Source organism: Passer domesticus, chromosome 11 (assembly GCF_036417665.1).
Source record: "Passer domesticus isolate bPasDom1 chromosome 11, bPasDom1.hap1, whole genome shotgun sequence".
Lineage (NCBI taxonomy): Eukaryota > Metazoa > Chordata > Aves > Passeriformes > Passeridae > Passer > Passer domesticus.
This window is the reverse complement of record NC_087484.1, coordinates 2997696-3021478: the sequence shown is the minus strand read 5'-3', so window position 1 is coordinate 3021478 and position 23783 is coordinate 2997696. Positions and strand designations below refer to the sequence as shown.

At 43.1% G+C, this 23783-nt stretch overlaps 2 long non-coding RNA genes across 2 annotated transcripts; both read left to right on the top strand.

Annotated features, from left to right (window-relative positions):
- Nucleotides 1-4146: 4146 nt before the first annotated feature.
- Nucleotides 4147-5251, top strand: LOC135278835 (uncharacterized). The gene is made up of 3 exons (XR_010346238.1): nucleotides 4147-4278; nucleotides 4535-4736; nucleotides 4982-5251. It is a non-coding gene; the product is annotated as an uncharacterized LOC135278835 (long non-coding RNA).
- A 2817-nt stretch (nucleotides 5252-8068) lies between these two features.
- Nucleotides 8069-21674, top strand: LOC135278601 (uncharacterized). The gene is made up of 7 exons (XR_010346053.1): nucleotides 8069-8445; nucleotides 8846-8921; nucleotides 10808-10853; nucleotides 13503-13589; nucleotides 14487-14587; nucleotides 15776-19346; nucleotides 21155-21674. It is a non-coding gene; the product is annotated as an uncharacterized LOC135278601 (long non-coding RNA).
- The last annotated feature ends 2109 nt before the right edge of the window (nucleotides 21675-23783 follow it).

Below are 23783 nucleotides of genomic sequence, written 5' to 3'. Positions count from 1 at the left end.
TGACTCTGGGATGCTTCATCCTCCTCACAAAACTTGCTCTGCATCTTTTAATGCAGAACGTGGTGCCTTTACATTAACATGCTGCAGTGCTCTTATATGCCTTTTAATCAATTTTTAGATGAGAAGATAATTATGTTCTATACCTTTAATCTGACAGATCTGACTGAAATTGTCTAGCAGTTCCAGAAATTCCTGAGGAGCCTGCATGCAACCCACAGACCTGGAGAAAATTCAGCCATTTTTTAACTCAGATTATTTTATATTTTATTGTTGCTTCTCGTTAATTTGGCCACCCTTAAGGATGAAATAAACCCCAGTATTTGGAATTTGTGTGACTCACCTGCTTCTTCTCTGCTGCCTTTCCTGCTTGTATTTTTGATGTTGCTATTGCCCAGCACATTGAATGGAGAGAAACTAAAAATTCCTTGGATCAATGTTCAGGGATGGACCCTGAGCTCTGTGCTGTGATTCAGAGTCAGAACAAGCCTGGGGAAGTCAGAGGTGGCGGGGCTCGTGTTTATTCCTTGGAAACACAAATGTCAGCAGCAGGAGGGTTATTTTAAACACCCCACCTCTCTTGACAAAGTTGTGACAGCCGTGCCAGGCTGGTGAGACCTGTGAAGTCACAGGACAGCTTAATTGGAGATGGAGATTTGTGTCTGAGGGGGAGGAACGGCGGTGGCAGATCCAGCTGTAACCAGAGCTGTGCATCGGCCGCGTGAAAACCTTTGACAAGACCCTCTCAATTCACTCCTCCTCCTCCTTCTTCTCAACCCTCAGGGACCTCAGATGATCCTGGTGCTTCCCCAGCACCTCTGCACACACCGAGGGCTCCATCAGTGACCTCTCCAGTCTGATTCCTGCTGGAAACAGAGAATCCTTCCCCCAGGATTACCTCCAGTGAAGCTGACGAGATCAAGGTCACCTAAAGAGCTTATGCTCTCTCTTTGCCTCACTTGGAAGGTACTTTGTAAACCACTATCATAAATTTTAAACTTCTGACTGGAAGGATGCCCAGCCAAAGTCTTTGAGTGATCAGATTAGTTTACATAAGACTTTTTTCCTCACTTAAAAGAAAGCGCTGGGAGCTATCATTGAGGCATTTGCTTAATCAAAAGTGTTTCAAATGAAACAATTTTGTTGTCAGAAAATGAAGAAATGACAAAAAAAAAAAGAAGAAAAATCATGTAAAATGTAATTTAAGAAAAAAAATAATAATCTAGCAGTGCACTGTAACAGGATTTCCTTATCAACCCCTTCCCAGATGCAGTCACTGTCATTTAGGCCATGCCAGTGACTGGTCTCATGCCAACCTAATACAAGTTGGTTCCACTTGTCACCCTTTCAATTTCCCAGCTGGACTCCGTTTTAAAGGGCATATTAGCATTATCAAAGTAATCGTTAAGATGTGTCTTGGTTTTCTTTTAAATCTGGGGGTTTTTTGTTTGTTTCTAAATCATATTAGTGGGAAAAAATAATCAAGTGCTTGGAAGAAAAAAGAAATGTTATAATCTTTGGGTAGCATCAGATGTTATGCTTTCAAATTAAGTGTATTTTCTTCTCCTTTCAAAAGAATGTGAGATATCTTTTCCAGCACAGAAATCACTTGCACAGGGTGCTGGAGAATCACTTTTGCAGTCCTAAATTCAAGAAACGTCTATGCTTAGTTATTAAATCAATTATCTGGAAAAAAAATGCCATTGCTCATAACTTTTAGAAGAACCTAATTTTTGTATTCAAAATTGAAAATATTCCAAAATTCAATATTCAAAGCAACAGAAGATCTCACTTGCTTTTCCATCTATGCTATAAATTCTAAAAGTAATGTTTCAGGCTTTTTGTCAGACCTTTTTAAAATGGTAGTGTTGGAAAGGCCTTGTTGGTAATGTTCTATTCATATACTGTATTTGCTCTTTTTTCTTTAGTTCTTACTGAGATAATTAATGAAAAGCTCTTCGTTACTCAGAGACATTCCTAATGGTGTTTTTCACAAAGATCGGGGTTTGTGGAGTTAAACTGAAGATGAGTTTGGAGGCAGGAAGTGGCCTTTGGGAAGGTGATCCTCAGGTTTAGCTTTTCTATGTTTCAGGTTCTGTGCTGCTTTAGTGTGTGGGTCTGAGCTTCACATTGGGGATGGTGAGCTCTCTGCACAGAGCAGGGAGACAAAACAATTCCTGCTCCAGCTGGGCACCAAGGACAAATGATCCCAATCTCAGCCCAGGAGCACAAACCCCGTGGGCTGCAGAGAGAAAAACAAGCAGGGTGGGACTGCAGGGGCTGCAGTGGGATTGGACACTGAACTGCAATGTGCACATGGAGCAGAGCTGAGCCCAGGGAGAGACCCCGGCAGCGCTCGTGCATTTTGGGGCCATTTGGGTTCATCCTGGGGGCAGCCCTGGCTGGGCTCTGGTGCTGCCCAAGGTGGATCCATGGAGGAGATCCTTTGAATCCATCCCTGCTTTATTCTGTGACTCTGGCCAGCCTCTCCTCTAGGGCAGCCTGCACAAGGCATCAAGCAGAGGTGGCTCCACTCAGGAACCATCCAGCAAAATTCTCCTCCTGGAGCAGTTCAGTGTCAGGATGCTCTGGGAGCTCAACTGGAAAGGAAAGTTGTCCTCCTGGATGAGGTGAATGAGGCTGCTGAGGAAGAGCGAAAACTGGATTTAATGTCTAGAATTATTTGGGTCTCTTTATTTTAGCAGGTTCTGTATTGGAGTCCATGCAATAAATATATTTCTTAAATCTTTCTTCCTTCTTTTGTTGTTTCCGTTTGTTTTCCTTTTTTTTCCCCCTGTATCCAAATGACCTGTTTCCATGCTTAATGAGATAACCTCTTTTGTTAATGATTCCAGAGCTGAGTGGGCTCCTACTGACTGTGCAGCTATAGAAATATTTCCACCTGAGCAGGAGTTTGAAAGACAAGAGGTTGCTTAGCCCTTCAGCTGCTGCTGAATTTCCAGACACAAACTCAGCCTCCTCTCTCTTTCCTCCAGCCACTCCCTTCTCCCTCTTCTCTGGGTATCAATCTTTCTGAAAGCAAAACTTTCCTCGGCAAGAAAGGAATTCATTGCTTGCTTTATTTTAACTTTTCCTGTCACATCCCAGATCATTTAATGGCGGGGAATTTTATTTTATCTGTCCATCCATGTATAAAATTATCTCACTAAAGGCTGCTATTTTTTTTCTCTGTTTTTCCATTAAGTACCTTGAAGTCAGTAGAATTTTGCCAGTAAAGACCAGAACTAGTGAATACTGCTGATATTTATTCTTATTTTCACTTGAGTAAATCTAAAGGAATTCCTAAAGAATTGATAAGAAATCTGCGGCTTATGTCCACAGTATTTTATTTGTGTTTGATTAAAAACATCCAGCTTCAATTCCTATTACTTTAACAGCATTTTTTAATATTTTCAAGCTTTCTTGTCCAGAAAGTATGAGAAATGTCAACTTAAGGTGTCACAAGTCAACTAAAGATTAACATAATTGTAGAGATGTTTGATAAAAAAATAACACAGATTTTCAGTGTTAGATTTACAGGTGCAAATTCTGTTCCCATCCAAGATGATGCCTAAGCTTAATTAATTTTAATTTATGGGATGGCACTGCTTCAGTGGGCATATTTTTGCTCTTAATGCCCAGCTGGATGGTTTTGCATTATCACACAGAACTTTTTCACCTGATGCTGGAACAAATAAGTATCAAAGCACGAGTCAGATTAATCTTGTGTTTTTAGAGCAACTGCCTTAATCTGCCTCAGAGAGAAAAATCAGTGTACTTGTTATCATATTTGAGCAATCCATTATGAGATGTGCCAGGAGTTTCCACAGACTCAATTTCACATTGCCTTGATTGCATTTGAATACTGCTTGTTCTCCTGAGAGCCCGCCTGGATTAGTTTTGATAATTCTCAACTCTTCTACCTGCAAAAGGTGAGATTTGGCATTGCTGGGGAGGTGGATCCATCCAGTGTTTGCCATTAGAGAGCTCCTGTTTATTAATTTGCACACAAAATTTGCTGGGGGCCAGCCTTTCCCCCTCAGCTCAGCTCTGCAGTGCATGGGCAGGAATTCCAGGGAATGTCTTGCCAGAGTGATGCCTAAGGATCTGAGCTTTTCTATTTCCATGTGTCTGTACCCCTGCAGCTCTTCAGTGTGTAACTCTGAGCTCCACACCCAGTGCCAGCTGCTGCTTCCCCATCCTGGGCAGACACAACAATTCCTCTCCAGGCCTGGCAGTCAAGGACACCTCCCTGCCTCAGGGCCAGAGATGGAAACAAAAGTGAGCTGGGGGAGCAAACTGGGGGTCAGTGACTGCATGAGCTGAAGCTGGAACTGGAGGATGAGCCCCCAAAATGCAAATGGCCCAAACTTATCCAAGTGTGAAACCCGTGAGCCGTGGAGCATTTTGGGTGCAGCCCTGGGGGGCTTGGTCTGCCCTGGATGTACCTGAAGGGCCTCCAATAAACAGAACTGCTTTTTATTCCTTTAATTACTTCTTTAATTCTTAATTAATTTTGTCTGGTCTCTGTGTTTAGGTGTCCCCAACCAGCCATCAAGAGGAGCCATCAGTGGGGCAGCAGGATGGAATTGTGCCTGCAGCTCTCCTGTCACCCGTCCCTGTCCCACGGCCCAGCACGAGCCTTCCTTTGTGTCCCATGAGATCCCCCTGGGCTTCTCCCGTGGCTTCAGAAGGATTTAGGATGGGATAACAGGAGAGTGAACTGAGAGGTGTCACAGGTTGGAGCAGGAGAGCAGTGGAGGGGTGGGAGAGGAGCAATTTCTGGGCTGGTTTGGGCACATCAAGCTCAGACTGAGCCCTGGCTCCATGGAGGTGCCTCCTTGAGAAGCCTGGGGCAGGGAATCTGTGCTGAGGCCAGAGAGGAAGGGCTGTGTCTCCCTCAGCTGAGGATTTTTAGGGCATGCCAGCCAGTGGTTTTCTCTTTACTGTGAGTTTAATGTTTATTCCTCCATTTGCTTTTCAGGGCAGGAACAGCGCCAGATGAGAAGTCACGGAGTGGATGGAAGAGAGAAAACTGCCTGGAGCTGGCTGGGCAGAGAGAAGGTCAATTTTCTACCCCACTGTTGAGGGTTGTTTCCACATAAGGATGCTGTGTGGGACTCAGAATGGGCTGTGCTCCACAGGCAGCAGATAAAAGGAGCAGATTTTGTGTTCTACACCTCTCCAGAGCGCCCCACCCTCTGTCTTCAGCTTTCTTGGAGTCTGGCCTCAGGCCACTGCACCCTGTGCTGTTCTGTCCAGGTAATGCTGGAGATGAAAGAAAAGGATGTTCAGAAAACTTTATAAAAACCTTCTAACTTGTGCTGCTTACCCGGGGGCCAGGAATGGCCTCGGCTGGGAGAAGCAAAGCAGAGCTCCCTCAGTTCAGAGCAGCAGAATGTAAAAGATTTAAAGTTGACAAGAGTCCTGTCCCAAGGCACAAAATCAATTTGCACAGAAAGTCAGGCACAGTCACCGGAGGCTGACTCTGGAGATGGGAGGAGCAGGGAAAAACAGGGAAAAGTGTTGGGACCTCATCTCTGAGGAACTTCAGGAATGATTGCTGCCATGGGAACCCAGGCCAGGGCAGTATGTGCTGAACATGAGCTGCCTGAACACTTGTAGGATTTGCAGCTCACGGGTGTGCAGCTCTCTCAGATCCTCACATTAATGCTGATAGATAAACAGAGAATTTTAGGCTTTTCTTTATTGATCCAACATTTTTCTTGAGTGAAAGGATTGACTGAAGCAGCTCTGCTTTGATCTTAGTACCTTTTTTTTCTCTTTGACTTCTTTTGGGGCTTTTTTCCCATTTTGACTGGATGGAGGAAAATCCTCTATTAAAGGATAAGTAACAATGTTGAAATAATGAACAATTAAGTTATAATTTGCCTTGCTGCACATGAAGAATTGGCAATATTCAAGGATGAGCATTATCTCAGCACAATCTCTGTTGAATTAATGAGCGTTGGGTTTTGGGTGGCTCGAAGTTCTGTTAGGAGTAAGATACTCCAGGTCTACTCATCCTCCCACCAGACAGCTGACAGCAGATGCTGAAGAGGCTTTTCCAAATATCTTCATCTGGAAAGAGAGTGACTTCTCTCTTTTCTTCTTTCTTAAGGCCCTAAGGGAATTTTGGAAATCCTTAGGGGGGAAAAAAAAGACAGAATAACTGGAATATTCCACAGTCTGCAGTGTGATTGGAGCCACATAGAAATGCATCTGTTAGCTGGAGAAAAGACACTGGCATTTGTGTTCTCTTGGCCCAAGTTCAGCATTAGAATTCCCTTCTGTGGCCCCATCCTGGAGAAGTGTTAAATGTGGTTTTCAGGCTGGATTTCCCCCCTCTTTTGGGCTCCTGCTTTGTCAGGTATTCAGCTCAGCAGTTCCAAACCCCAGCTGCGAGTGGGCCCTGAAGACCCTGAGTTCCCCAGCTCAGGGTCTGTGGCTGTGGCAGCTCAAAAATGCCTTTTTTTCCCCAAGTTACCAGGATTTAAAGTGGTGGGTTTGCTCCTGGCCAGGAACAAACTGCTCTGGGTGTTGAATAGCAGCTTCTTATCTCCAGATTCCCAGATGGGCTCGTGGATGTCCCACTTCTGATGGTTAGCATTGAATAGCAAGTTTTGCAAATGATTCTTGGCAGGAGCACTCATCACATTTCTATTGAGATTTATCTCCACAGCTGAGTTTTCCTTTGCTTTTTTTCTCTGTACCATGCAATTAAATGGATGACCATCCTATGCAGAAGGAAATGCTTCTATCAGGGATGAAAAGAACTCAGAGTGAAGCCAGCCACACACAGCACTGGGTTTTAAGCCAGCTTTACATCAGTTTTCAGAAGAAATGAAAAAAGAAATGCACACGTTAGGTATTCCTGGGCTCTCAGATACCACACACATTTTCCTAGGACACGTGCTCATAAATGTACTGCATTCTTAACTCAGCCTTTTGGATTGGAAAAATACACTAAAAGGAAAAAACAAACAAAAAAAAAAGAGTTCTCAGTTTCTGTCATTAGGTAATGAGAACCTGTCTGTTGCCTTGCTGGCAGCAGTAAATATTTCCTGTCGTGTTCTTTATTGCCATTTGAACAGCAGGACTCCCCAAACTGCCTGGGCACTGCATTTTGTTTTGCAAGAGAATATTCAGAGACACTCTATTGATTGGAGAACCCTGTTCTATTTGCCAGACTTATCATAGCATGTCTGTAAGTCTGCATTTTCTTAAAGTGTTTTGAGAATAGAAATACTTGGAAATGAATGAACAAACCTGAATATCACTTAAGCTATGCTTCTACCCTTGGAGTTTTTTTGCCAAAGAGAAATTTATAAAATGAGGAATTTGACTCAGGAGAATGTTTTCAGAATTCTGGAGGATTCACTGTGGACCCTGCTGGTTTTCATGGAGGATGGGGAAATTTGCAGGCAGCTTTGGAGCTCCAAATTTGGGATTTTTCCTTGAGGTTTGCTCAGCAGAAATGGGAACTCTGCTGCTATTTGCCAATAGGTGGCACGAGTGCATTGCCGAGGTTTGCAGGTACAGACTGCAAATAAATGCCTGTGTTTAACTGGGGGGATCGGCAGACGGCACCGTGTCCATGTCAGCAGCCACTGGTGCACACCTAGGAACCACTGGCTGCACTCTGACACCTGCTGCCAGGGGGGAACGAGGCATTTTTGTTACAGAACAGAGAAAAAAACAGCAAAATTGTAATAGCAGACAGGAAGGGATTTAATGTAAAGCTGCGTGAAAAAGGAGTGACCTGGAATCAACCACAGCAGCATCACATGCACAAAAAGGCATTTTCTTATCAATTAATACACTTTAATTTATGGCTAGTCTGAAAGAAAAAAGGCCAAGCAGTAAAACCAACTGAAAACTCAAGCTTTAATAGAGGCCAGGTCCAAACCCTGCCCAAGGCTACTGAAAAAATAATCAAGTTTATTTGAAATTGTGCAACAGTTGGAGCATAAATCTCTGCTGTGCATGGGTGTGGGAAGTTTATTCAGAGGAGCTGCAGGATGGAAGAGTGGCAGTTTAGGAGGGGGAAAATAGAAGTGATGTGGTGATTTATATGGAATTGCAGCTACTGGAATTGTCCCTGCAGGCTTTAATTCAGTTTTTCATTGGATTTCAGTGTCCCCTTGTGCCCTGATCATCAGTGCAGACCAGCCTGAAGCCACCTCTTCCCTTTGGCACACAGATTCCAGGTTGGGATGTGGAGTCAAGAAAAGCTCACGACCAACACCAGCAGAGTGGAATATTTCCCTGTTTTATGAGTTAGTTTTTTTTTCAGGACTTTCTCAAGTGTTTTGCTGGCTGTGGTCTCTCAGAGGTCTCTCTGATCACTTGCTAAAGATGATTTACAGGTTGAAGAGCAGTTACCAGGCTACAAAAATCCTCCTTTGAGATTCTTCACTCCGTGTTCCACGAGTGGTCAATTAGAGGGTGAGAACTCTCCATCTGCCTTTGAAGCCTGGGAATCGATTTGTTGGGTAGGAAAGGGAGCAAAGTGTTGGGGAAGGGCCCATATATTGATTTTGATCCTTGCCTGGCTGTTCCTTTCCTTCACAGCCCAGGTCATCATCCTGAATTTGTTGATTCACAGCGAGCGAGTGGGATAGGGAAGTTCTGGAAGCTGGAGCAGGTGTGGGTATTTTTTAGCCCACTTTTGTCATTTTTGTGAACTGAAAACCTTCAGAATGGCAGCATTTACTCTTCTAAATGCATTTTTTCTTGTTGGACTAGAAATATCAGAATAGAATTGGAGTTTGATACAATACACCTTTGAGGACAGGGAGTTGGGAGTGTTCAGGATTTCATTTTTATTTTCATCACACTTTTTCAGGCAGCAGGGTCTAGACTTCTGCTGCTTTGCATGAAGATCTCCCTGCCCATTCTCCTCACTCAGAATTACTAATTGAGTAAGTACTAATTACTCAGCCTGTTGGCTGCCTGCAGGTTGTGGCAGGGTGGGAGGACTTGGTGTGGATGGGCTGTTTGAGGCTTAGTTGTGGGTTTGTTGTCAACTATAAAACACAGAAAAGCTGGGTCTTTCCAAGATTTTTACTTCATTTTACACTGGCATTAGGGAGGGACATGCTAGAGCAGAGGGAATTGATGATTAGGTGTTTCTAATTCCCTCTCCTGGCCTGGATTCCTTCAAATCATGCAGATCCCACACTGTTAAAATCACCAAATAATTGGTGTCCCCCAATCTGAAGTCTGAGTTAGGTGTGTCCTATCAAGGTATGACATTTTCCACTGTTTTTCCCATAAAATGATTTCGTAAAAATACAAGTTCTGAGCAGCCTGCTCCAGTGGGAGGTGTCCCCTGAGCTCAGCCCCAGCTGTTGCTGACAGGGACAGTGTTGGTGACTTCAGCACCAGAGTCAGGATCCAGCTCCAGGTTCAGACGCCCTGGATCTATTCCCATGGATCCAGCCTATCCAAGCCATGGAAAAACCCTGGGATGAACCCCAGGCAGAGAGGCAGTCCCAGAAAAACCAATGTCTGGGGGACAGAACGTGACATCTCTGCTCCTTCTGTGCCAGCCACATCCTTCAGAGGGGACAAGGGAAAGGGACAAGGACTTGCCACAGGGCACAGGAGGATCCACACCCCAGGGAATGGGAAGGGTTCCCGTGATGCCTTGTGCAGGCTGCCCTAGAGCAGAGGCTGGCCAGAGTTCCAGAATAAAGCAGGGATTGATTCAAGGATCTCCTCCATGGATCCACCTTGGGCAGCACCAGAGCCCAGCCAGGGCTGCCCCCAGGATGAACCCAAATGGCCCCAAAATGCACGAGCGCTGCCGGGGTCTCTCCCTGGGCTCAGCTCTGCTCCATGTGCACATTGCAGTTCAGTGTCCAATCCCACTGCAGCCCCTGCAGTCCCATCCTGCTTGTTTTTCTCTCTGCAGCCCACGGGGTTTGTGCTCCTGGGCTGAGATTGGGATCATTTGTCCTTGGTGCCCAGCTGGAGCAGGAATTGTTTTGTCTCCCTGCTCTGTGCACAGAGCTCACCATGCCCTGATGTGAAGCTCAGACCCACACACTAAAGCAGCACAGAACCTGAAAAATAGAAAAGCCAAAACCTGAGGCATCACCCTGACAGGCAGCAGTGGCAGAGCATGACCTGGTGCTTGGGAAAACAAACCGAAACAGGGATTCTTTTTTTTTTTTTTTTTTTGTCTAGGCTGAGCCTCCTGCTGCAAATTTATGGGCTTTTTAACTTGCTGTGCTACCTGTCAGTCTCGTAACAGATGCACAGCCTTCAGGCTCTCCGAGCTTGCCAGCTCCTGGCATCCTGCTGGGAGCTGTGGGAGGACTTTCAGGGGGAACCAGGGCAGCCTAATAATAGCAGCAGAATCCATCGAGCCCGGTGCTTGCACAGAGGCAGGAAAGGGAACCTGGAGCTCTGCTTGTCTGCAGCCAGCAGAAGGGTGGAGAGGGAGAAACCACGGGGCACTGACTGGAGCACTTGCTTGGCAGCAGGATGCTGAGTGCCTCGGCCAGGATAAGCAGATGTTTGAATTTCCCCAAAGCTGAAAGAAGCTGTGGATCTGTAAAAATGAAAATCTGGAAGATGGCGTGTTTCTGCTCAAAATGGGCTGGGTCTAATCACTAATTTACAGAGGGGTAGAAATATGCATTTCTATTTTTTCCTTTGTGTCTTGACTGGAAGTTTTGTAGTTCTTTAGCTTAAAAGTTCCTGAGGGTTCAGTTCAGGTGTTATTTGAGTGAGGGCCTTGTTGGGGTGATGGATACAATATAAAGCTGTTATAGACCTTTTCCTTCTGCTCCTTTAACAGGAATACAGCCTGGGTGACACCATGGGACAGCTGAGTGACAATACAGGTGAGAGTCCTGATATTCCATAAAGAAGTGCTGGGTAGGGAGAGGGATGGATGCTGTGACACTGGGCTGAGAAAATCCTTCCCATCTGACCACCTTGGCAGGTGTAGTGACCAAATGGTTTGGTTTTGGTTCTTTTTAGGACATAGCTCCTTTAAACTTTAATTTTTTTTGCCAATGGTGACTTTTCTTTAGGAAAAAAAAAAATAATACTGAGATTAGAATTGACAAGTCATGAGGAAAGAGAAATCAATATTAATACAGGCATCAGAACATTTTAATTTTGGCAATTAAATTTTTAAATTTGAAGGAATAATGGGAATTGTTGATCAGAAACACCATCTGCCAAGGCAGGCTCCCTCAGCTGGTTATGGCAAATTGAGCAATGGTAAATTATTCCTTATATTTATTTCTGGTTCTGGAAAGAATCCCACAAATTATTCTTTTGTAAAAATTATTAATAAATTTCTCCAAGCCATTCCTGCCTCTTCTTACCTCCCAGCATTCTGTGTATTAGGAATGGATTAAGCAGATTTATTTTCCAGAACTGGGAGAGAATTCTGTATCCTGTGAGGGGAAATGGGGATGGAAATGGAGCTTTGGGCAGAGCAGCGTTGGGATAAAGTCCAAAAATTCTCCCTGTGCTGACTGATTGCCAGGGATGCCCCTTTCCAGTGGAGACTCTTTAGGAAAACATCAGCAGCAATGCTCAAATTTGGACTGCAGTGTTCTCCTTTTGGGAATTTCAGTCAGAAATTGATAAAAATTTATGGGGGAAAGATCCTGAAAATGAAGAATGAGGAACTGTGTGCTGGCAATGTTGCTGTCATGTGTGTTCCTATCTTTTCTGGGGGGAGCTGGCTCTTCTAAAGCCTCCAACTGCAGTTCTGGGATCTTGCAAAGATTATAATTAATTTTTTTTCCTAAAAAAACCCCACCAAAAATAAAAAAACCCCACTCAATAAAAAAACAACCACAAAACCCCCCCAAAGTTACGCTATTTTCTGCAGGTTTTTTTCAGACCAGAGAACAGGATTTGGTTAAAAGTGTCCCCCCACATGCCTGGGGTGGGGGTGATGAAATATAGACTCTCCAGTGTTTTCAAGGCCAATTAATTTTGTAATTAACTGAAGTATACTTGAAAATATAAAACATTCATTTGTAGAAGTTGGTCTGTTTCCAGTTATTGCTGGATTCATTTGGCAAGTCATGTTTTTTAAAGCAGAAAATGAAATTTCTCGTGCAGAATGATAAATTATTTCCCTTCCATGGAAGTCTTTAAACTACTTCTATTTTACATCAGATTTTGTTGTAATTCGTTGTGTTTAGATTGGCACCATCTCCACCGTTTCGATTAAAAAGTGTAATTAATTTGAAATAAGATTTCATTATGGTTTTCAGTGCTCGGTTCCAAATAACTTCTAATTTCCATCAGTTTCTTAAGCACTTTTCCTAAATGGCCTTTGGTTTGACTCCTGCAAAATAACCAGGCCCCATCCCCACCAGGAATGTGCCAGCAATGCTCATTGCCTGAAGTTGAAATAATATCAAAGTATTTAGTGATGTTCCAGTTCCCTTGTAAATTGAAATAATAATGAAAATGTTTTGCAATTTGCAAATGTTTCTGTATTTTTTCCTAGAATTTGCTGTGTGTGTATATATATATATATTATCACTGATGTAGGAAAAAAAAATGGTTTAACTTCTGCTACCAAAATTAATGTCAAAACTAATTGACCTTCATAGGCAGATAATTTTATGCTTCTTCAAACATGGTCTGTCGGATCACCCCATGAATATTGCATTCATTTCACTTTTCAGAAATTACTTTTTCCCTCCCTATAAAACTCCTACAGTGACTTCACAGAATACAAAGGAGAATTATGGAAATCTTCATGTTCCTATCTTTTTTTTTCTTTTGGTTGTGGAGTCAACATTGAGCTGTGTGAAGCTCAGGGTGCAATGAAAAAAACGGGGAGGCTTCCACTTGGAAAAAGGTGGTGTAAAAAGGGAAGTTGCATTTAATGTGGAGAGTGGTTTATTTATTTTTTTTTAGAGATTTTGGTATGTGGAAAAGCTGATGTGGTTTCCTCAGACTGGATTTTTTTGCTTTATATATTTGCAAAGAGAAAAGGATGGAAGGGAAGGAAGGAAGGTCCCTCCAACCCAAACCATTCTGCGTTGATGCAGTAATGAAAAAAAAAGCAACAAAAAATGCAGCCCTGTTGTGTTTGATGGCAGCTGCTTAAATTATAGCAGATTCATGCCTCTATTGCGTTTTTAATGTTGTATTTATCACATCATCTTTATGGGGCTGTCATTAGGGATTCACTGCAGTTTCCTCTGTACATCGGGGCCTTCAGGAGTTCATAACTCAGCCCTCCTAATTTGTGACACGCTGAAACCCTGCAAATAAATTGTCCCTCAGTATGCAAATTGTCCTGGATGTTTCAGGAGCTTCGGTTGATTGAGCCCTTTGAAGCTCTGCTGATGAAAACGCCCACAAAGGGTCAGATCTAAAAATCCCCAAACACTGTAGACTTCAAGCAGTGGGATTCAAACTCATGGCCCAAGCCCCCAGCTGGGGCACTGCTTATCTCCAGAAATTCCTCTTTTTTTGCCTAATGTTTATTATCTTTGCTCCAAAAATAGGATTGTGTGTCTCCAGGTTTCTGAAGGACTGGCTCTGAGAGCAGATCACAACATGTCTGCATGGACAGACCAAAGGCAGAAAGCCTTGTGAGTAATAATCATAAAAATATCAGAAATTGTAATAAAATTATGCCTGTGCTAGCAAGGGGAAGATCTCATTTGTATCTCCCTTCCCAGTCAGGGGAAATATGAATTTTAACAATTGTAAAAGGAAATTTAGATTTTTAAGAGTATTTAAGTGCTACCCAAGGTGCTGGTACAGAGGTAGGAGAGGTTCCCAAATATCTGGTGAGGATCTGGTGCCATGAATGGCAACTGATGGATCACAGGGGATGGGAAAGCACAGAGAACCTCCTTTGGTCCTGGCCACAAGTCAAGGGTTTCACCATGGCCTGTGATTCACTGTTGAGATTTTTTAAGCCCTTCATATGTATTGGTCATCAAGATTTCCATTTTTGATGGGTTTGCAAAGCAGCAAACCAAATGTTGCTACCTGTGCAGGCAGGAGCCTTGATAAACTTCCTTCAACCTCTTGTCATGCAAAAGGTTCTGAGCACAAGGAGGAACATTGCATATCTCTGCCTGCCAAAAGGATCCTTGGCAAGCTGTGCCTGAGCAATTCTGATTTGTTTCCATTTAATTAATGAACACTTTCCTGCTTTGTGATTATTGTCCTTGCCTGAAGTTGTTCCCATTATAGAGATGAATAAATAGTTCTTGACATTAGTTTCTACCTGCTTTGTAATTTGTTACACCATCAGGGACCTGCAGCTTGTCCTTGCTTTGAGTTCCTATTAATTCTGTTTATTTTTGTCTTTTATATGATTTCTGTTTTGTCCTTCACAGTTAAAAAAATAAAAAATCTTAGCACTGGTGTTTTTATTGCTAATACAAATACCTTTCATCTTTTTTCCTTTGTCATGGAATAGATTTCTTTGATTGAGGTAGGAGGCTCTCTTCTCCTAAATTTTGTACCTCTTCCAGGAGCTGTTTGTGCCACATAAACAGGCGAGAGGAAGATAAAAAGGAAGATAAATTAACACAGGCATTTACTGAGAACAGCAAAGGAATTCTCCCATTTTGCTGTGGGTTTTCTATCTCTGTTTTGCTCCCTTGAAGGTTTTATTGACTTTGGGTTGTGAGATTTGGGCAAGTGGAGATCTTGGGTGTGGGGTGAAGAGGCTCCAAGCCCAGGGCGTGGTTCAGAGCCATGGAATGGTTTGGGTGTGGAGGGACCTCAAAGTGAACCCTGGAGAGGCTGCCTGGAGCAGAGGCTGGACAGAGTTAAAGTGGGGATTTATTAAAAGGCCTTCAAAGGATCCACCTTGGGCAGCACAAGAGCCTGGCCGTGGCTTTGCCCAAGACTGACCCAAGCTGGACTCCGAGTCATGAGTTCTCAACCTTTCATAAGTTTTGGTCCATTTCCACATTGGGGTCAATTGTCCAATTCCAGCCCCAGGTTCTGCAGTCCTACCCTCCCAGTTTGCTCTCCTCCATCCCCTGCTGTTTGCACTTTTGGGGCTGAAGCTGCAGCGGTGTCCTTGGTTCTGGGGCTGGAAAAGGATTGTTCTGTGTGCCTGAGCTGAGAGGAGAGCTGCTGGCACTGGGTGTGGAGTTCAGAGTCACACACTAAGGCAGTGCAGAATCTGAAAAACATAAAAGTTAAATTTAAGGCATCAAAAGCTGCTCTCATTCCAAGCCTGCCATGGACAGGGACACCTCCCACTTGACTCTGGAGCACGAGGGATGACAGGGAGACGTGGCTGGAGCGCACTGCTGGGGACAGCTCGGGGAGTGGCTGCCAACAGCCGGCAGAGCCGCGCCGTGTTCTCCATTTGTAAATTATCAATAAATGACTCCTACAGTCAATAGATAAATCATTCACAAAGGAAACAGCAGGTTCTAATCATCTCCAGATTAATGCCTTCCTGGCAGTGCCTGTGCTAACAGAAATAATTACCTTGGCGTGTGCCAAGCTGTCCTGCGGATTTCAGCAGCACGAGGCTGTCCTGGTCGAGCTGTCAGCCACAGGTAACACAGATCCCTCACCTTTGTGGGGCTTTAAACCCTGTGTCCCAAAAACTTCATGCAGAACAGATAGCTCTGGTTATCCTAAGAGGGAGGGTTGGCTCTCCATTGTCCAGCTGTGCTCATCCAGTGATGGATGAACACATATCCTGGGTTGTAAGATGTGTGAATTCTATTTGCCATCTGTCAGAGCTGGGGCAGTTCTCTCTGTTCATGGGGCAGTTTTTTCTTTATCTCTCCCACAGCCAATCCTCCCTCCAGGAGATCTCTGCTGTCCATGGCCACTGAGTGTCCCTCCATGGCTGAGAAAATTCCAGCATCCCATGGGGAGATGCTCCGCCCAGGGGAGGAGCCAAGCATTCCTACCTGGATACAATCTGAGCCTGGAACAGCACAGCAGCCTTTGCTCACTGCATTCCCAGAGGAGCAGCTTTCTCCTGCCCTGCATTCCCAGAGGAAGAGCAGGCCCATCTCCAGCAGCCCTGGAGCTGCAGAGGAAAACTGCAGGATCCCTGCTCCAGCAGAAGCACAGCTGGCACTGCAGGAGGGCTGAGCCCCCATGGGATGGGACTGTGCCACTGACCCACAGGGCTCAGCTCCTAAACTGACTTTGGCACTGTTTTTTGGATTACTGCATTTTTATGTTATTATTATTCCCACATCTTTGCCTGACAGCCCCTTAATTTCAAAATTATAATAATTCAGAGAAGGGGGTTTACATTTTCCATTTCAAGGAAATCTTCCTTAGCAGACACCTGGCTTTTCAAACCAAGGCAGCACAACATCCAATCTTAGCTTGAATCCAAACTCAGCTTTTCAAGACTTGTTGCCATGTCCCTTTGAAAACTGGGGGATGTTACTGAAGTGGGGAAGTTGGTTCAAATGAGAAAAAAAAAAGAATTCCCATTAGGAGGTTTCTTTCACACTCAATTTGAATGCTTGAATATGGATACGTTGGAGTTTGATCTTGTTTATTCTCTGCACATAATTCATCCTGCTTTACTGTGAATATATTATTGGAGACTAGCAGGGACAGCAGAAGGAAAACTTGTTTGCTTGAGTGTAGCTGGATTTCTGGCTCATAGGACAAACCCAGTGTCAGGGGACTTGCAGGGAGCAGACTCAGGGACATTTAAAGTCTCTGTGAGACAAAAAGAGGTCACGTTGAATACATGTGTGTGTGTGAATGTTCCCTCCACAGGGCTGGTGGCAGTTTCATAATACTGAAATCCTGTGAAAAGCTAATGAGAATTTGGAATTTTCCAAAATTGGAACAACTTTTTCCTGAATGTCTTCAAATCTCACTGAAATGAGGTTTGATTTAAAGCCTCATGAAAGAGTTAAATTAAAAATAGCCACTGAGGTGTGAGTTTTCCATTTTGAGCCCATCTCCTTTTGGGAACAGGTTTGTTGGTCCTCACATGTGCTGACAGATTGCAGAGCTGCAGTGGCAGTTTGGAGTGCAGTTTATCTTTTTGAATAAAAATGTCTTCAGGAGAGAGAAAAACTGGTTGTTTCTCTCTGGATCCAGCAGTTTTGTCAGTGCAAACTCAAATATTAAAAGAACAGTGATTAGGAAAAGTAAAAACTCGTGTTGTTTTGACATAGACAAAAATAATTTAAATACTTAAAAAAAAAGTCTTGGTCATGAGAGGATAGAATAAGATGGTTAATTCAGCATTTTCTTTGAGGAAAATGGGGTTTTTTGGAGCCTTCATGAGAGATTGTCCTCATCTTTTCTGAGATTTTTTCCAGTAAGTGTTTCTCAGTGGAGAACTCATGGATGCAGCTGCAGGAGGATTCCCCCTTCCATCAGGAGAGTCTGGGAGCACGTGAAATGTTGTCAAAAATCAGATGTGAAGATCCTGTGATCTCCATCATCCTGAATTTCTCCCTTGATTTATGGAATCTGTTTTACCTTGAAATATTACATTTTTTATGACTCAAATCACATTTCTGGTGTCGGTGGTCAGAGGTTCCCAGACAGAGGAATACAATGTTCTGTTGAAGGATAAAATATATTTAGGCCTTTGTTAGGGAAGGTTTGGTACAGCTTCAAAGTCTAAAGACAGGAGCTGCTCAAACCTTTAATGCACATGGAGAAGATTCTGTGCCTCCTAATAAATTCTAGTGATGGGAGAACAAAGAATAGAAAATCTAAGATCTAATCCTTGGCCATGTCTGAATTATGGAATCTCAAGGCATAAAATCAGTATCATTTTTTAAATCTTTTTATAATTAGGTCATAGTTTTTGGGTGGAGTGCTTTTAATAAAAGTTACTGCTTTTATTTAATAACTGATAAAAAATTCTTAATTTTTTTTTTGTTTCTCATTTTAACTCAGTTAATTAATCCTCACTTTAGTAATTATCCTTGTAGACTTTAAACCCACATTCTTAAATGTTGCTGTGATCTTTTTTGCAATAAATGGCATTAAATAAAGTCCATAGTCATCTCAGGTGAGGTCAGAAAATACTGGCATTTCACAGGAGGTTGTGACAAGAGAACAAAACTTTAAGGAAACTGTGCTGTCACCTTGATGTTATTCCTTGGCATTTTTGCTGCAGAGCCATAGTTAAAACTCTAGGCTTGTACATGCTCTGCTGGGAAAGTTTCCTTTCATCTGAACTTTGTGGTTTTTTCAATATTCTTTCCATTTTATTTCAATTTGTACCTTTTGAAATACTTTTTTTTTTCTTTTGAAGCTCAGAATTTCTTTTTTTTTAAATCAGAAATCCTGATCTTCGTGGGTTATGAACTGATGTTGTAAAATAAGATTGTTCCTCTTAGTAGCTGTTTATGTTATAATATGAACTAAGTTATTTGCAGTTCATTCAAAATGAGACACAATTGTATTCTGGACATGTGTTGCTTTTCTTCTGGGGTTTATTTTGTTATGCATTGGAAGTTTTGACTGTAATCAGCAAAAATATTGATCAGTGTTGCTTGTGGCATGCCATGGATTTGGTCAGGCTGCTCCATCCCATGGGGATTTTAACCAATAATTCAGGAAGGAAAAGTAACTTCTATGGGATAGTTCACATCTGCAATTTCTTTCTAGAAACAGCCTCTTAATCAAAAATTTAAATGTGATAAATATCCTCAACCAATAATCTTTCCTCACTTGTGGAACTGATTGTTAAAAGAAACCAGTTGAATCCTCTGATTGATTTTACTGATGCCTGGAACCAACCAGAACATTACAGCCCCTCTTATCAATGAATAATTTATGTCCTACGAGTGAAAAAGCCCCAAAAAAACCAAACCAAGGTGGGTAAATATCTCTGCTTAAGAGTTTAACAGCTCATCTTTTGGGTGAGACTATTATAAAGTCATTTGGAGGGAGAAGCTCATACATAAAAATGAATGTTGCCATGCAACAAGTACTAAAGAAAGAACCACAAGATTTAAGCCATAATTAATTTCCCATAGCAGCTGGGAATGTTCAGGAATAAGGAAATTTGGAGGCAGCAGTGTTAATTAAGGCTCATTTGCTAGAAATCTCTGGCCTGTAATTGATAACTTTGATGTGAGATGTGATAAGAAGTCCAAGTGATGTTTGCCATGATTGTAGCAATGTCTGTGCTGTTTACTATTTATGCAAGAGAATTCTCTGCTCCTCAGATTTGCTAGAACTGCTTTGCCAGGCTGTGGGGCCTTCAACAGAGCTGGCTTTGTAGAAAAATCAAAGAGATTTTGGGACACAATGAACCTCTAACTTTTTCTTTTTGTGATTGAGTTCTTTGTAGATAAAGCTCCATTCATCCATTGAGAGGTGAGAGAACAGAGCCTTTGGTGAAGCTCTCAGATATTGAGGTGAGTTGATGACCAAAAAGCATGGAAGCATAAACAGGAATAGTTTTCATTTTAATCTGTACGTTCTCAGCTTACACTCCCCACTGAGGAGCTGAAGCATGTCCAGCCATGGAAGTGATTTAATGCATATAAACAGAAATTTTGGATATTGGTGGCATTTAGGAAGAAATATTCCTGCAATCAGATCACACCTTCCTGGGGCATGTTGTTTTTCTCCTTGAAGGAATTAATCTTTGCCTCACAGGAGACAAATGATGAAGGAGGTGAGTTCTCTGTGAGGCACTGAAATGATGGCTAATTTTTGAGCGCTTTCCAAATGATCCGTGGAAAAGATGAACATAAAGGTTAAGTTCTGCTGCATGGCTGTGATGCAAAGGGCAGGTTTCTAGTCCAGCAGGTGCTGAAGCAAGCAGAGACATCCCATTCCAAGAGCTGACACAATTATGGATTGGGTAGGATTAGGGAATATTTGCTTCATTTCTCTCTTTGTCTCTCATGTCCCACCCCAAGTGCCTTTTCCTGTTGTTCCCAAAACTCTCTGATTCCAGGTGGCTGTGAAGGCTCCTCTGAATTCCAGAGGCAGGATCTGCCTGAAGCCTTGCTGCTTTTGACCTTCAGTGCAACTTCAAGCCCTGGAAAGACTTGAATCCCTTCAAGCCCTGCAAGGAGTCCCTATCTTGAGAGGATTTTTATCTTTGCTGTCACCAAACATGACGCGTGTTTGCTGAGAAGGGAGGGGAGCTGTGCTGCCTTATCTCACCCAGCAGAAAACAATATCAGCCCTGATAACCCTGCCTCTGTCTGGGTCAGGATCAAGTCCTGCCCATCATGTTCACACCACCAGCTGTGTCCCGTGCTGCCCTGCTGGCAGGGACTCTGCAGGAAGGGGGAACAGCATGGCCAGGGGTGCCAGTCCCTCTGAGATGATTCAAAACATGCAGCTCAGAGATTAATAGATAGCATAAAATAAAATCACAGATCAATGTGGCAAAGGATCATTCTAATGTGTTTGCAATCATTCCCCCAGCCATTGGCTGGGCTATCTCCCTTATATATTGCCAGGGTTGCTTATCTGGAGGTAGCACAACAACTCCCTGAGCGTTTTATCAGCTCCTTTAAAAGTGGAGTCAATTACAACTCCAGATTAAAATAGTGATGTACTTCAGGGAATAAAAATGATACCCTGTGATGTGTTTTCTGAAATTGCTGGTAGGGCCTGGCTGAGTCATAACTCAGAACTTCATGGAATTGATGAAGAGACTTTGGGGGAAAGGCTTTTTTCCCCATCGTGGGCTGGGGGAGGATGCAGCTTCCTCCTGCACTGAGGGCATGGGCAGGGCCTAGAGTCAAGAACCCCAAGAAGGGCAAAGAGGTTTCATCTGCTCAATATCAGAGAGGTTTAGCCTGTATATTAACAAAAATTGTGGGGGAAATTCGAGGAGGGCTATGCATCTTACTCTGTGAGCCAATAACTGATTATACCTGAACTTCTTATTACATATTGCACAAATATAATTGTTCTGCAGAGGGAAAAATGTGTCAATGGCACTCAAAAATGTCAAAGGTTGTTGCAGAATCTTCTGGGTTTCCTTTCAGGGCAGATTGGGTGAGAGACACTGAACTCTAACTGCACCAGAGACATTTTAGATGGTAGAAAAATTTTCTTCGTGGTCAGAAGATGTAGCAGAGCAATGGTTTTGTTCCTTTTTAACCAGCTGGATGTCCTTTTGTGCAGCTCTCTGATCTCTTAAGTGGCCATGCTCAAAACAGATACTTCAGCTGTTTCACAAACCCTTCTGTATTTACAGGTGGATCTGCTGAGACCCCACTGGAAGCAGATTAAGAAAGAAAATCCTTAATAGCAGGTAATGTGTGAAAGGGAGCAGATAGCTTTGGCTTAGGGCATTTACATTAAAGAAGTTTCTGAATGCTTTGTTTTAAAATTCATATTTCTTAAAACTTTCCTGTGAAGTTCTTGACCAATTCTAATCATTTCTGTACCTACACAAGAAAGAGAGACATCTGTGCCTGTTCAAATATAAAAAGGTTTGTAAGCTTTTTTCCTCCATCTGAATCTTGGCTCTTATTCCTTAAATTGCTTTTTTTTTTTTTTTCTTCTGGAGTGAATCCAGTTCAATCCACATTAAAGTTACCTGGCAGTGAGAGAGATTACTGCCCATGTCTTAACATAAAGATAAAAAAGGGTTTTCTGGCAAAGGAGGTCAGAGATGATAAAAGAAAAATTGAACTGTGAATGTTACTGACTTGAGGAGGGGGAGCTGGGTGTGGGATGGGATTGGGAAGTAAAGGATCAATGCAAAATGCAGCTCCAGAGCCCTGAGAATGCACTCTGAGGTCAGAGGTTGGCGTGGAGCTCGGATCTGAGTCTGCTCCGGTGATGTTACATAATGTGAGATATTCTGAGACTTTTCAATGAGGTGCCAGTTCATTTTTAGACTTTGCCAGTTTATTCAGATTTCACTTGGTGTGACAGCCTTCCAACTCAGATTGCCTTCATTTGATCTGCATTACTCAGAAAGGAGGCACTGAACAATTGGGTTCTGCATTTGGAGAGCCAAACTAAATTCTGGTGGTTAGGTGTAGGAATGGTGCCTGGAGACCTCAGTCTGGAATAATGAGGGTGAAACAGCTTTGCAGGGGCTGGAAGATTATAGAGTCAAGCAATGTACATTCTGTGTCACATTAGAAAAAATTTAAATTATATCTATATATATATGTATATGTAAGTGGTGTAGGTGTCTGGGTTTCATTTAAGTCAAAATGTGAAGAAAGATTTTCAAAAGTAATTGAAGAATTTCCTGCTTGATAAATAGGAAATATTTATGTCCATGGATGTATGGTGTCTTTAAATCTAAGTTTAAAAGGTTGCCCTGAATTGTTTGTTTCTGGTGTTTCTGTTTTTAATAAGTTGCTCGTAAAGGAGTGGTCTCCAGGATAAAATCTAGGGGAATATAAAGAGGGACTGTTTTCAGAATGGGATTAAGGACAGAATGAATCATTATGGTCACAGCAAAACAAAATTAGTAAAGATAAACCTCTGGCAATTCTATCAAAATTTTGCTAAAGGGAGATGGGAGTAGATGAAGGCATGAGATGGGAATTGGAGCTGGGTGTGAGGGACAGAGCTGAACAAGGAGAGCTGAACCAGACTGGGCTGGAATACAGACATGAGATAAAGAACTGGGAAGGGGAGGACTGGCTTAGCCACGTGCAGACCCAAACTGATTAATGTGACGGGACAGGGACACAGGACAGGGACACAGGAAAGAGTCATGCCCATTTTCAGAGAATTCTCTGCAGTGCCCAGGTACTGAGGGAGTTCTCAAAGAGAAAATATCTTGGGCAAGGTGCACTGGTTGAGTGCTTAAGTCCTAGGGCTATTTCCTGCTTTTCTGACATGCAGGTTTTTGGGTTTTTTTCTCCTCAGGAAATAATGCAGATCCCTTTTTGGTTGAGAATATTTCAGTGGAGCCTGGAAAACCAAGAGGGTCATACATGGTTCAGGGAAATGGGCTGGCAGACTCTTAAAGTATTTAGGCACCAATGCAGGGACTAAGTTTTGCCTTCTAAACTGTTGACTGTGTGGATCTGAGAGAGGGGACTGTGATCTTTGGGATTTATCAAAGAAGCTTTGGCAAACTACTCCTCAGGCAGGCACTGGCTGCTGCTCACTCCCAGCAGGTGTAGGGCAGGTGATAAAATAAAGGGACCACAGAGCTTTGGGTTCTTTCTAGGGTTGGTTTTGCTCCCACAAGATTCAGGCAGAGCCTTGCCATTGATGTGGAAGGAAGTCATGGACCTTTTATTCAGTGGGCTCAGGACAAGACACGGAGCTAAATTCTGGTGTTGATCTCAGTGCTGTGTCTGCTCAGTGACCTTTGTCATGGCTTTGGAGAAGGATCAGGAATTAAAGATTTTAGGAGATGAGGAGGTGCAATGCTCTCGTTCACACCAAATTTTAGAAGGCTCCTTCCACCTGTCACCTCACAGCACTCAGTTTCTGGCTTTCCTGATCTATTCTATGACCCATTTTGCTTTCAATTACAGTGACAGGAACTTTTCTCAGCTCAGGAATTCCTGGCGCTTGCCTTGACTCCAGCTCCAGTTCCTGTCTTGCACTGTGCTGACTGCCACAGTTCCAGACACTGATTGCCAACGGGTTGCAGCATCTCACATCCCGTTGCCTTTTTCAGCTGAGCTCCGACGTTCAAAGCACACAGATAAAATAGCAAGAGCCTGATTCCTGCAGCAGTCAGGGAGCTGGGGTGTCTGAGGATGCTTTCAGAGAGAGTCTGAGAACACTTCCACTCAGCAATTCCAGCTGCTCTGCCTGCTTGGCAAATCCTGACACCCGGCTTTGATGCGAGGCACCGGGATGAGCTCCTCGTGCCTTGCAGGTTTGTTGGGAGTTAAAAT